Source organism: Myxine glutinosa, chromosome 1 (assembly GCF_964187855.1).
Source record: "Myxine glutinosa chromosome 1, kmMyxGlut1.1, whole genome shotgun sequence".
Classification (NCBI taxonomy): domain Eukaryota; kingdom Metazoa; phylum Chordata; class Myxini; order Myxiniformes; family Myxinidae; genus Myxine; species Myxine glutinosa.
The window spans coordinates 288,322,905-288,335,490 of NC_136261.1; the positions used below are offsets into that span (position 1 = coordinate 288,322,905).

At 44.3% G+C, this 12,586-nt stretch overlaps 1 long non-coding RNA gene across 2 annotated transcripts in view; it reads left to right on the plus strand.

Annotated features, from left to right (window-relative positions):
- The first annotated feature begins 1,026 nt into the window (after positions 1-1,026).
- The window catches only part of LOC137438696 (uncharacterized), an 80,259-nt gene continuing 68,699 nt past the window's right edge, over positions 1,027-12,586 (plus strand). For both annotated transcript variants that reach the window (XR_013621186.1, XR_010986770.2), the window contains exons 1-2: positions 1,027-1,271; positions 4,692-4,808. This is a non-coding gene — a long non-coding RNA (uncharacterized LOC137438696). The remainder of the gene's footprint in view (positions 1,272-4,691; positions 4,809-12,586) is intronic.

Here is a 12,586-nt window from a genome sequence, read left to right on the forward strand (position 1 = left end):
TACCTGATACTCGCTTAAAGCAATATTCACGACTGTGATGACCTGGTACTCACTTAAAAGAATTGTCACGACGGTAATGACCGTTGTTTTCCGCACTTGGTTAACCTGAAAGATCCAGCCAATAAGACCAAACGGAAGACACCTACCTTCGTGATACCTGCTTCGGCCAATTGTTGTGATTGCATCATCGGCGTCCTTCAATGAAAACGTATCGTTAGAATCTCCTGGCGTGATTGCCAAAGGGTAGTTCAATGGACTAACACCCAAAAAAGGAAAACGTCCAAAGGTCACACGGATTTTAACAAGGCCCTGCAGGACAATCCTTTAGTGTTTCTGTTCTAACACCTTCATCAGCACGAAGACACACAAACGTCAATTACGAATCCAGTGAATGAACAACGTAACCCTGAATTAAAGCTAAAGGACGCCGGGACGGCGAGGATCCCTGGGGATGCTGAAAACACTAAATTTAATGATCAACAGCGAGGGATTCCCACTCGTGTGCTTAATGATCGTCCTCGGACAAATTGTTCACCAGGGCGGAGAGTTGCGTTCTGTTTGTTAATCATTGTGTTGGATTCAACGTGGACCCGGGTGACGGACAAGTCGGACAATCCGAGGAGTGATGGGCAGCTCGGATCATCGGGGTGTGGGTCCGATGTGCGCATCTACAGGTGTGTTTGTGACGTACGCGACATGATGCGCTCATGCATTGGTGAGATGTCCAAAAGCGCTCTGCGTACTCAGTGCGACCGATTCCAATAAATGGCGATTCCCTTATTTTCCAAGGAGCATGAGAGGCAGATTCTATGCGGGAGAAAAAGAGGATGGCCGGTAGGTGAAGGAGTTTGTCGGGAGGTGTATAAGGTATGGTGGGTGGTAGGTGGGGACCACGAGGGAGGGGGACACAAGTAAAGGGACATCAGAGGCCGAACGGGAACTGAGGGAGTCGGGAGGGATGAGAGTTTTGGGATGGGCGGGGATGGAGCGGACGGGTTAAAAGGGCTGGAGGAGGAATGAGGAAGCGGAGAACCGGTGAACGAAGGGATGAGAAAGGGGCAGAGAGTTTCAGAGCCTGGGCGGGGTTTGGGTTTTGGAGGATAATAAAGCGCAGAAAGAGAGAGATAATGGGCGTAGAGCGGGAAAGTGATTGATGGAGGAGCAGAGAGACTCTGAAGGAGTAAAACAAGCGGAAGATCGACGGAGGTTCGGACGCGCCGGGTGCTTGAGCGATCACTTGTCGGCAAAGAGCTGCGGTGCTGCGTGAAAAGGTGAGAGCGGTGCTTGCGAACGAGCCTCAATGCCGACCTCACGTCACTCTTTCCATTTCAGGACACTGACCTCACCGTGTCCGACCGAGCAGATATACATGTCCAGGAGTGTAAATGCGCACTCAGCGCGGTGTATCTCCCTGCGCGCTTTCACCCGGGAATCTCGGCTCGGAGCGCGTTCCCACTGCCTACAATCGGACCAGTTTCTACCCAGCGTAGTAGATCTCTCTGTGTACGCCCGGGAATCCCGGCTAGGAGCGCTTTCCCATTGCGTAAAGTCGGACCGGTTTCCACCCAGCATGGTGTATCTCCCTGCGCGCTTGGGAATCCCGGTTAGGAGCGCTTTCCCATTGCGTAAAGTCGGACCGGTTTCCACCCAGCATGGTGTATCTCCCTGCGCGCTTGGGAATCCCGGTTAGGAGCCCTTTCACACTGAGTAAAGTCGGACCGGTTTCCACCCAGCGCGGTGTATCTCCCTGCGCGCTTGGGAATCCCGGCTAGGAGCGCTTTCCCATTGCGTAAAGTCGGACCGGTTTCCACCCAGCATGGTGTATCTCCCTGCGCGCTTGGGAATCCCGGTTAGGAGCCCTTTCACACTGAGTAAAGTCGGACCGGTTTCCACCCAGCGTGGTGTATCTCCCTGAGCGCTCGGGAATCCTGGCTAGGAGCCCTTTCACACTGAGTAAAGTCGGACCGGTTTCCACCCAGCGTGGTGTGTCTCCCTGCGCGCTCGGGAATCCCGGTTAGGAGCCCTTTCACACTGCGTAAAATTGGACCGGTTTCCACCCAGAGTGTTGTATTTCCCTGTGCGGCTCGGGAATCTCGGCTTGAAGCATGTTCCCGCTGCGTGCAGTCCGACCGGTTTCCACCCAGCGTGGTGTATCTCCCTGTGCGCGCTTGCGAATTCCAGCTCGAAGCGTGTTCCTGCAATCGGACCGGTTTCCACCCAGCGTGGTGTATCTCCCTATGGGAGCTCGGGAATCTCGCCTCAGAGTTCCCACTGCGTACAATCGCCGGACCGGTTTCCACCCAGCGCAAAAGTTGCCGACCGATGAGCAATTTCCGAATCGTAAAGAATCATTTATAAACTCTCATCCCGAGTCCGCATTGAGACGCAATTTGCCATCACATTGGCTCACTCGCTTTAATCCGTGGATCCTCTGCACGTGTACAAACAGTTTGGGGGATTTCCTTACGATCCACGGACCAGTTTGGTGCTTTCAAGGACTCGCGTCCCGATTTGAAACCAGCTCTCGCTTCTGTACCCCATACCTTTCCCTCCTTTCCCCTCTCCTTCAGCAGCAATCCTTCCGCTCGGGATTTTCTCCAAACAAGGCTTTGCTTCCAGTCCACTCGGAATCACCTACCGCCCTCACCATTCCAAGCATCTGGTTCCAAAATCGAGTCTGATGTCATCAGGAGAAGCGCACGTTTTATTGGGGTAAAATAACAGAGGCAGTGAAAGGGGCCGTTGGGTTCAAGGGTGAGTTGTAAAGATTGTTTGCAAACGGAGAACGACGAAAGCGAAACGCCTTTTAAATGATCGTCCGTCCACACATTAGCATCCCAAGGCAGTGATTACAGTTATATAACTACAGCATCACAATTGATGGATGATTATGAAGATTATCGAGCAACAGTAATATATATATATATCTGCGATGTAGAAGACAATGACAATAGTTTGATTATTTAAGGGGATGGAAAGATGTGTATTTGATTTTATGGCATGAAGATGATGGATAAGTGTTGCCTTATTTTGGATAATGTCCTCTTATATTACATATGTCCTCTTATGTTATATCTCTCTACCAATTTAATTTATATATGTCCTGATGATGGATAATGTCCTTGGTGGTGATAATGAAAAAAAAACAAACATATGATCTTGAATATTCATCAAGGATAAGCAAATCACAAGATGTCAACACACTTTTACATGAATCACAAGGACATTGGTAAACAATGGACAAATAGACAGAGTTTGGGAGTTTTGAATCTCCGATGTAAATAAATCATGGAATAGGTGCTCAGTTGGGAACACCAAGCAGGGCAATGAGTAGAAGCAATCACTGATGGGGTTGATTATATTTTTTAGCATTACAGGTGAATCAAAAACTTTTTGGTGTCCTATTAATGATGAATGAATTCCCTTGTTGGTTCAAGTTGTACACAAAGTCAGAACGGTCTTCGTGGGATCCGCACAAGAGAATCTGATTATTGAGGTCGAGGGAAATCCGAAACCTTCTCGATTCTCGACATTTACATGCGATCCATTTGTAGATAGCACTGTCTTGTCTTTTCAGGATGTCTATCCATCTACCTGCCCGATGTCCTCACATGTTGTCTCTCTACCTGCCTCAACTACACAATGGTATAATCACAGGTTGTCTCTCTACCTGCCTCAACTGCACAATATAATGCTCAGGGGTTGTCCCTCTACCTGCCTCAACACCACAATGTTATCCTCACAGGTTGTCTGTGTACCTGCCTCTTGTCATGTCCTCGCAGATTGTCTCTCTACCTGCCTCAACTACACAGTGCCATCTTCACAGGTTGTCTCTCTCTACCTGCCTCAACACCACAATGGTATCCTCACAGGTTGTCTCTACTGGCCTCAATTACACAATGATGTCTTCACAGGTTGTCTCACTACCTGCCTCATGTCCTCACAGGTTGTCTTTCTACCTGCCTCAACTACACCACGATACATTCAGTCGTTACTTATCCAGTCTCAACCAGACTTGACTGGAGGACTAAGGATCACACAATGAAGGTTGAATCTATTTAACTCATACCCCACCCCAAGGGTGTTTCCTCATTGAACAAACGCCATGTTACCACGTTTATAAATATTTTATCATGCGGTTTTGTGGGAGCAATGGCCTATAAAAATATTAAAACCACAAACATGTTTGATTACCTTTTGAAACAGTCACTAATGCTGTTTAACACTAAACTGAAAGGCAGAAAACCCAGGGGTATGTTCAGTTACCAAGCAGCTATCTAGCGCTTGCCAAGCCAGCCGTTCCTTATATACGGTTTTGAATGGAGTGCTTGCTCAAATGATCAAACCACTTGGCGAGCACTCTACAAGAAACTTGGTTCATGAACACACCCCCGATGTTCTTATGGCCTGACCCTAGATCTACTGTAATCTATATACCCGAGAGAATATTAACATGACCTTAACCCTCCCCCCCCCCCCCCCCCCCCCCCAGGGGTGTACTAGTACCCTACACACGTCATACTGAGTGGCCTGTGAATATCTTTCTGGTTTCACCATTTATTTTGGTTGAGACTTCTCCCACTGAATTGTTCTTTCCTATCAGTGGTTCATCGACTATGAACTATGATATATGAGATTGTGGGTCATTTTGATTCAATAATGGAAATTAATGTGGCATTGCCTTTTCATAGGTGTCTTTTTGGTGTCCAAGTTCCTCTGAGGGCATTTGGAGTCATCTACCAAATGAGGATTGCAGACGAGATGTCAACCAGACCAAGCAGGACAGGCGGACATCTTCCTCCCTCAAGGTCAGAACCGATTTGGCTGCGTCTTTATGAATAATTCAATCGTGACATGATAATTGTATCGAAATGAGCTTGGTTTGTGAAAACAAAAAAAAAATCAAAATCCTTTTTACTTAATTTGCCATATTTAGCCAGATTTGAACTTACAACCTCTGTGTTGAACCATGACAACACTTTGTAAGTTAACTTGTGTAATTAACACCTCATGCACACTCAATACTACATTTATAGAATACCTACAGAATACTTGCAGAATACCTGCCCCCGACTGCCAGATTCCTGCCTCCATATCAGCGCCCACTGAGCTCTCCTGCCCTCTGGCCTGATTGCTCTCTTGCCCCCCTCACCCTGGTAGTTCTCTTACCCCTTCCTCAGTTTCTTCCCTGCCACCCCCCACTCCAGTAGTTTTCCTACCCCCAGGCCCACTGGTTCTCCTGCCCCCACTTCGCATTTCCCCCCTCCCCCTCTCGAGCAATTCTGGGTACCCCTGCTAGTATATACGTAGCCTTCAGAAAGTATTCACACACCTTGACTTTTTCACATTTTGTTGTGGTACAGCCTGAATTTTAAATGGGTTAATTTTTTTTTTTGGTCACCAATCTACACAAAATACCCAATAATGACAAAGTGAAAACATGTTTTGAGAATTTTTTATAAATCAATTGAAAATGAAATACAGCAATATCTAATTTACATAGGCATTCAACTCCCTAAGTTGTTAGGGTTAGGAGGAGAGTGCATTTGGCAGTGATTACAGCTTCAAATCTTCTTGGGTATGTCTATCAGCTTTGCATATCTAGATTTGGGGAGTGTCTCCCATTCGTTTTTGCATATTTGCTCAAGCTCTGTTAAGTTGGATGGGGACCATTGGTGAACAGCAATCTTAAATCTTTCCACAGATTCTCAATGGGATGCAAGTCTGGGCTTTGGCTGGGCTACTCAAAGACTTTCACGTTTTTCTTCTGAAGCCATTCCAGTTTTGCTTTGGCTGTATTATTGGCATCATTGTCCTGTTGGAACGTACATTTTCGCCGCAGTCTTTTGCACTCTGAAGCAGGTTCTCCTCAAAGATTTGCCTGCATTTGGCTCCATTCATTGTTCCCTCTATCCTTGCAAGTCTCCCAGTCCCTGCTGTTGAAAAGCATCCTCATAGCATGATGCTGCCACCACCATGCTTCATTGCTTCACGGTGAGGATGGTGTTCTATTGCTGATAAGCTGTGCTCAGCTTCTGCCAGACGTAGAGCTTTGCAGTCAGGCCAAAGAGTTAAATTTTCATCTTATCAGACCACAGAATATTTTGCGTCTTGCTCTCAGAGTCTTTCACGTGCCTTTTTGAAACCTCCAGGCATGCTGTCATGTGCCTTTTTCTCAAGAGTGGCTTCCATATAGCCGCTCTCCCATAAAGCCAAGACCTGTGAAGCGCTGCAGAGACTGTTCTCCTACTGGCAGGTTTTCCCATCTCAGCCAAGGAACTCTGTAGTTCTGTCAGAGTGGTCATTGGGTTCTTGTCCAGCTCACTGACCAAGGTCCTTCTTTCATGATTGCTCAGTTTTGTCAGACAGCCAGCTCCAGCAAGAGTCTGGGTAGTCCCATATTCTGTCCATTTCTTAATGATGGAGCTCACTGTGCTCTTGGGAACGTTCAACACTCTAGAAATTGCTTTATACCCTTCCACAGATCTATGCCTCCTCACAATTCTATGTCGGAGTTCTATGGACAGTTCCTTGGACTTATTGTTGGAGTTTCTGCTCTGACATGCACTGTCAACTGTGGGACCTTGTAAAGAAAGGTGTGTTTCTTTGTAAATCATGTCCAATCAATTGAATTGGCCACATCTGGACTTCAACCAACTTGTGGAAACGTCTCAAGGATTATTAAAGTAAATTGGATGCACCTGAGCTCATTTGGAATGCCATAGCAAAGGGATGCAATAGTTATTGACGCAAGACATTTCAGCTCTTTACTTTTAATTAATTTGTAAAAAAAAAAAATATCCCACTGACATTATTTTATATGTAGATTAGTGACAACAAATGTCAATTTACTCCATTTTCACTTCAGGCTGTAGCAACAAAAGGTGAAAAAGTCAAGGGGTGTGAATACTTTCTTAAGGCACTGTATGTATGTACTGTATACCTGTATACCATGTGCAGTTTACAAGCTGAAATGGCAGTAATCTTCACTGTTGCCTCCTGGGGTGATCATCGGCATTAAATGTATGAGGACTTTTCAATGTCCTCAATTTTGTGTAAAGCTTAAATTTGCCCTATAAGGGGCAGCAGAGAGCAGTAGCTATAATTTTTGGCCTGACACAAGGAGGATAACTTGGGGTTTTTAAATGTTTAATTGTCACAGTTGACCTTCAAAACCACTTTGTGTGGATTACCGGCAGGATGATACCTGACTGGTATCACCCGGAGAGTCAGGTTGGCAATGGCCAATGTCGCACTTGGTCTCCAGTCTCCGCAACCGTATATATTAATAGTTTATCAACAGAAGTTTTAAAATATTTGATTACAATTTATACCACAGTACTTTTATATCTCTTTTATATAGATTTCTCATTGGCTTTCCTTTCATCTAATTTTCTATCTGCTTAATTCTTCCTTCCTTTCTCTGTCTTTCAGGTTAATGTGTAAACTGTGCTTACTGTATTAAGTTGTTTTTTCAGGCTGAAACCCAAAGGCAGAAACACATGTTCAAGAATGATGAGCTTACACACTGCTCCATAGAGGTTGTCATTCCTAATTTATGGAGTGATTTATTTCCCTCAATCATTTTAGGTTATACAGGGCAATGCAGCAAAAAACAGGCAGAGTAAAAGGTAATATTGTCCATCTGTTACATCCAGAATCAAGTATTATAAAGAACTCCATGCAAAAAGCTCAAAAATAGGACAAAAATAACTGAAAACAGGCCAACGTGAGTTAATATTTGAGTAGGATTATGATTATGGAATATGACAAACCACAAAGGGTGAAACAGAGTATTCACATGTGTGGAAATGTGCGCCAATCGTACAGGTATCTCGGCTGAAGAGTCTAATTTTGATGTGTTAAAAAAAGACTTCTCAACTCATCAATAAGTTACCTTAATCTTCAAATTTGACGTTATATTCCATCAATCATCCCAAAAATGAAAAGCTTTCTGTGAAAATAATTATTTCTTATCTTTAGTTTCACTCTCATCTTCTCTGCGCTCAAGCCGTGCCTTGTTGTATAATTGCTGTTCACAAAGGTCAACACAAAACTTTCCAGGAGCCATTGTATTGATCATGTTTATCAAAGCGTAAAGATTTCAACAATGCTGCTTTACAGCAAAGACCTTGACCTCGATTGGTTGTGATGTTTTGTAAATTGCTGAAAGCCAAAGCAATAGATGTTTAGCTGAGGCAGATGCTCTGACCGACCTCAACACCAAACTGCAGTTTTCCTGGGAAAATATTAATTTTATCATTCCACGTTTTGTCATGTTTTGTGATGGTGCACACAGCACATCATCATGATCATGTACTCTGCAACAGAGTGTCGGTGCTACTGAAGCAGTTTCCTGGCTAGAAGTTGCAATCCTGGACGGGTCTCCACTCCGCCACAGAGACAACATGGAGGTTTATTTATTAGTAAATGTAGATCTTGATTATTCCATCTGCTAGAATTATCTGATAAAGCCTGGTGTTGGCTTAGCGGTTAGGGTGCGGCTTGGGATCCTAGGATCTTGGGTTCGAATCCCGGTCGATCACTGAATTAACGCCAGGGGGGTTGACTCAGCCTGTCATCCTTCCGAGGTCGGCAAATTCAGTATCAGTTCACTGGTAATTCCCTGTGTGTCGCAAGAAGCGTACTAACAGGGTTGGCGGCAGGAAGGGCATCCGGCCATAAAACATTGCTTCAAAAAGGGGACCACAGTGCCCGAAAAAGGCCCAACAACTGCTCTGCGGGGGGGAAATGACCTGTAAAGGTGGTTGTAGAATTATCTGATAGGTGGTGTCTTTAGGTGAAGTGGAGGCGAATTACTGAACAAGAAGAAATCCAAAATCTCAAAAATCCCAAATCCTTGCTCTTCTTTCCAGGGTGCACCGCATAACTGCATTCTCCAGCAATTATGCAAATCCGCAGTCCCGTTTTGCGTTGCATGTGGCCGAAGAAAATAAAAATAGATAAAATTGAAACTACAGCATCAAATTAACTTTTCCTTTTACCATAGTAAAACTTTTGGAGTGCTGTTTTATAGGGATCGGGCATAATAGGCCAGTGGTAGTGCATTTGCCTCCAAATCCGCTTTCCACTATCATACTAGAACCATTTTCATTCCATATAATCCGTCCTTTACCGCAGCTTGGGGGTTTTTGCTACAGACCACTTGCTGCATGCACACAAATACCGGCAAAAAACAAAGTTTCTGCTGTATTTAAATGTCATCATATGAGGATAATGACAATCTAGCATCAGGATGAATAAAATGTCCAAGTCTGTGGAAAACATTGCTGCATTGACAGCGGAAGACAGGTTACATGAAAATGCTAACTTTAACGCACGGGGACGTTCTACAAAATCCATATGATGGAAGTAATGTGAAGATGTGCTGGGAGAATGACGTCACACTATTGCGGTCAGGAACCTCCTGCTTTTGTTTGAATTGCTCCAGGTGATATTGACAAAAGTAGATGACACAAAATCAAGATGGTCTGGATCCTTTGATCTCTTACCTGTCAATTAATATAATGATACAAACAACAAAAAATACAAACTACTACCTTTTGTCGCTTTCTTTGTTTAGGTCAAAATGATTCTTGAAATAGATTTTTTTAAATTTTTGACCAATTCTATGTATATTCAATTTTTTTTTGATATACTTGGGCAAGGCTCGTGGTAAGAGATAAATCAAATAATTAAAGAATTCTGCAAATCTTATAATAATTCACCAAATGTCTGTCCGTCTGTCTGTTTGTCTGTTTGTCCGTCTGTTCCCAGGTACCGCAAAAACGGCTGAACTGATCACAACGAAATTTTGGGTGGGTAATCCTGGGACTCCCTGGAGTAAAATAGGCTATATTGTTTTTCCAATTTCTCTCCAATTTTTCCAATTTTTCCAATTTTTCAATTTCCCAGTTTTCCCAAACACGATGGAATATTTTTTACCGATATGAACAGTGATGTGACTTTTATTGAAATTCTTCAAATACAGTTTAGATTTTGATGATTTGCGTGTGATATGATTTAACGGATGTTTATATAAATCGTTTGAAATATAAAAAAATTGTTTGTACATATTGGTACAAAACACAGGTCAACAACTCTCATGTATTTTTCTGAAGACCACACTAAAATGTCAACATGCTCAACAGACCCTGTACCCAAATACTACAAGTGAGTAAGGCAAACAGCAGTTTGTGTGCGTGGAAATGGAAGCTCTCATTTTGTAGATCATAAACTATAATGTTGGAAAGTCGTCTACTCTCAACATTATCTCAGCTTAAAATGATTGGTGTCTTTACAGTAACGTCATCAGTTTGTTACACTCGGTACAATATGCTGGCTGCTTCGAAGATGTTTGCTGAATAACCAGAAGGTTTGCACTTAAAAGGCAAGACATGGGAATCAAATAATATTTTACTTGTGTTCCTCAAGCATATTAAACATATCACCCAGCAACTATCGGGAATGCCTCTTCGCAGTTGTTGTACCCCTCCCCCCCCCCCAACAAAAGTTGGGGGCCAAATCTTCCCCCATTCTTCCCTGCTGCCCGGATTCGTCAGGGCAGCACAGTCACGGTCAGAGTGCCGATCGGTCCCCATGGATCGGCCGTTTCCCTCTTGTCCATCTCTCTCCCTCTCCCTCTCTCTCTCTCTCTCTCGCTCTTCCTCCCTCTCTCTCTCTCTTCCTCTCTCTCTCTCTCCCACTCTCTCTCCCTCCCTACCTCTCTCTCTCTCCCTCTCTCTCCCTCTCTCTCTCCCTCCCTCTCTCTCTCTCTCTCCCTCTCCTTCTCTCTCCCTTTCTTTCCCCCTCCCTCTCTTTCCCCCTCCCTCTTTCCCCCTCCCTCTCTCTCCCTCTCTTTCCCCTCCCTCTCTCTCTCCCTCCCTCTCTATCCCTCCCTATCTCACCCTCCATCTCTCTCTCTCTCTCTCTCTTCCCCCCTCCGTCTCTCTCTCTCTCCCTCTCTTTCCCCCTCCCTCTCTCTCTCCCTCTCTCTCTCCCTTTCTGCCCCCCCTCTCTCCCTCTCCCTCTCTCTCTCTCCCTCTCTCTCTCTTCCTCCCTCTCTCTCTCCCTCTCCCTCCCTCTCTCTCTCCCCCTCTCCTCTCTCTCTCTCTCTCTCTCTCTCTCTCTCTCTCTCTCTCTCTCTCTATCTCTCTCTCTTAGCCTGACTTCGTGAATGCGGAGGCACACCATCCTGGATGGATGTGGGGGATCTCTAGAACGCTCCTGCAAGATCTATCGGCTGCCTCCGTGATGCGGGCTTGTTCAATAGAAGTGTCCAGCGCTATACATCAACAACAACATATCAACCATTTGTGAACCAAATTCTATTTTTGTTGCTATGTTCTTCATAGTGACTTCACAAAGAGATTAAAAAGAGCAAGTGACCAATACATGGAGATTTTTAATTTTGTTCAATTTTGAATGGCGATGTCAGTTGGATACTATTATGGTTGCGCTTTGTAGCCAAAGATTTCCGTTGACGTATGACATGACATGACCTGCTACGTGAATTCATTTTCAGTGTAGTGTCTGCCACCCACCAAGCAACCATACACTGGTACAGTAAGTAGTGTAACAGACATCTTGCTACCCACAGCTTAAGCAGGAATTTGTAATTTATTGAAGGTGCTGATGATGATTTGCTTACTTAATGTCGACATGACATTAATCGGAATATACTGAAGGTATCAACGACACCCTGAAAGATTGGATCTGAAACATCAACGGAAGCTAATGCTCGCTGGTGGAACAGCAAACTTAACATCCCTTCAAGGGACAGAGCACTTTGTGATGCAACACCCAGTCTGTGAAACACCAATTCAACAGTTTATCGTCAGGTCTGCAAGCAAACGCAGACCAGACGGCTCAAAGGTAAGTGCGCCACCTTGACCCCATGTTGCAAGATCATTTTGATCAGGCCTGATAGCCCAGTGACTTACTATAGTGTGCTCATTATGTGAAGAGGGTATACCTTATCGCGGCTGCTTTTGATGGAATAAAGTTGCTTACAAGGTGTTGTCTTTTGGTTCCACTGCATCATTTTACACTATTCTTGAATCCAATGGTCCGATCTCATCCACAAGCACTCACTTGTGGACGTTAAAGATCCTGCCTTATAAAAAGGAGTAGGCCATTGTGTGCCAGTACACTGGCCATTTTCCTGCACTCGTTTCCTCATCTGAAGTGTCCCTGGTTATATTCATCTTTCTGTCCTATTATTTAGGATATGCTGAGAAAGTGATTCTGTGGCTGCAGTTGCGGAGCCACTTAAATATCTCTTCACACTGACCTTGAATGTCCTCCTTCTGGAAAGGAGCTCACTCATCATCGTTCCACTGGAGTAACTGCAACTATGTTTGAAAAATTTCAGTAAAATATTTATTGGAAGTATCTTTGTTTCCTATCGATTGGAAACAAGTTTTAACAGAAAATGCCACATTGATTTGTACCTGACATTGAAATGTCCAATATTGGTTGATAAACAATTATCGGAGTTCATTTCATTTCTACTTAAAATTTGACTCGGTATTGATCTAGTTTTATCCGAGATGCATACCTGATTATGGCGTGCGGTTTTTAGGGT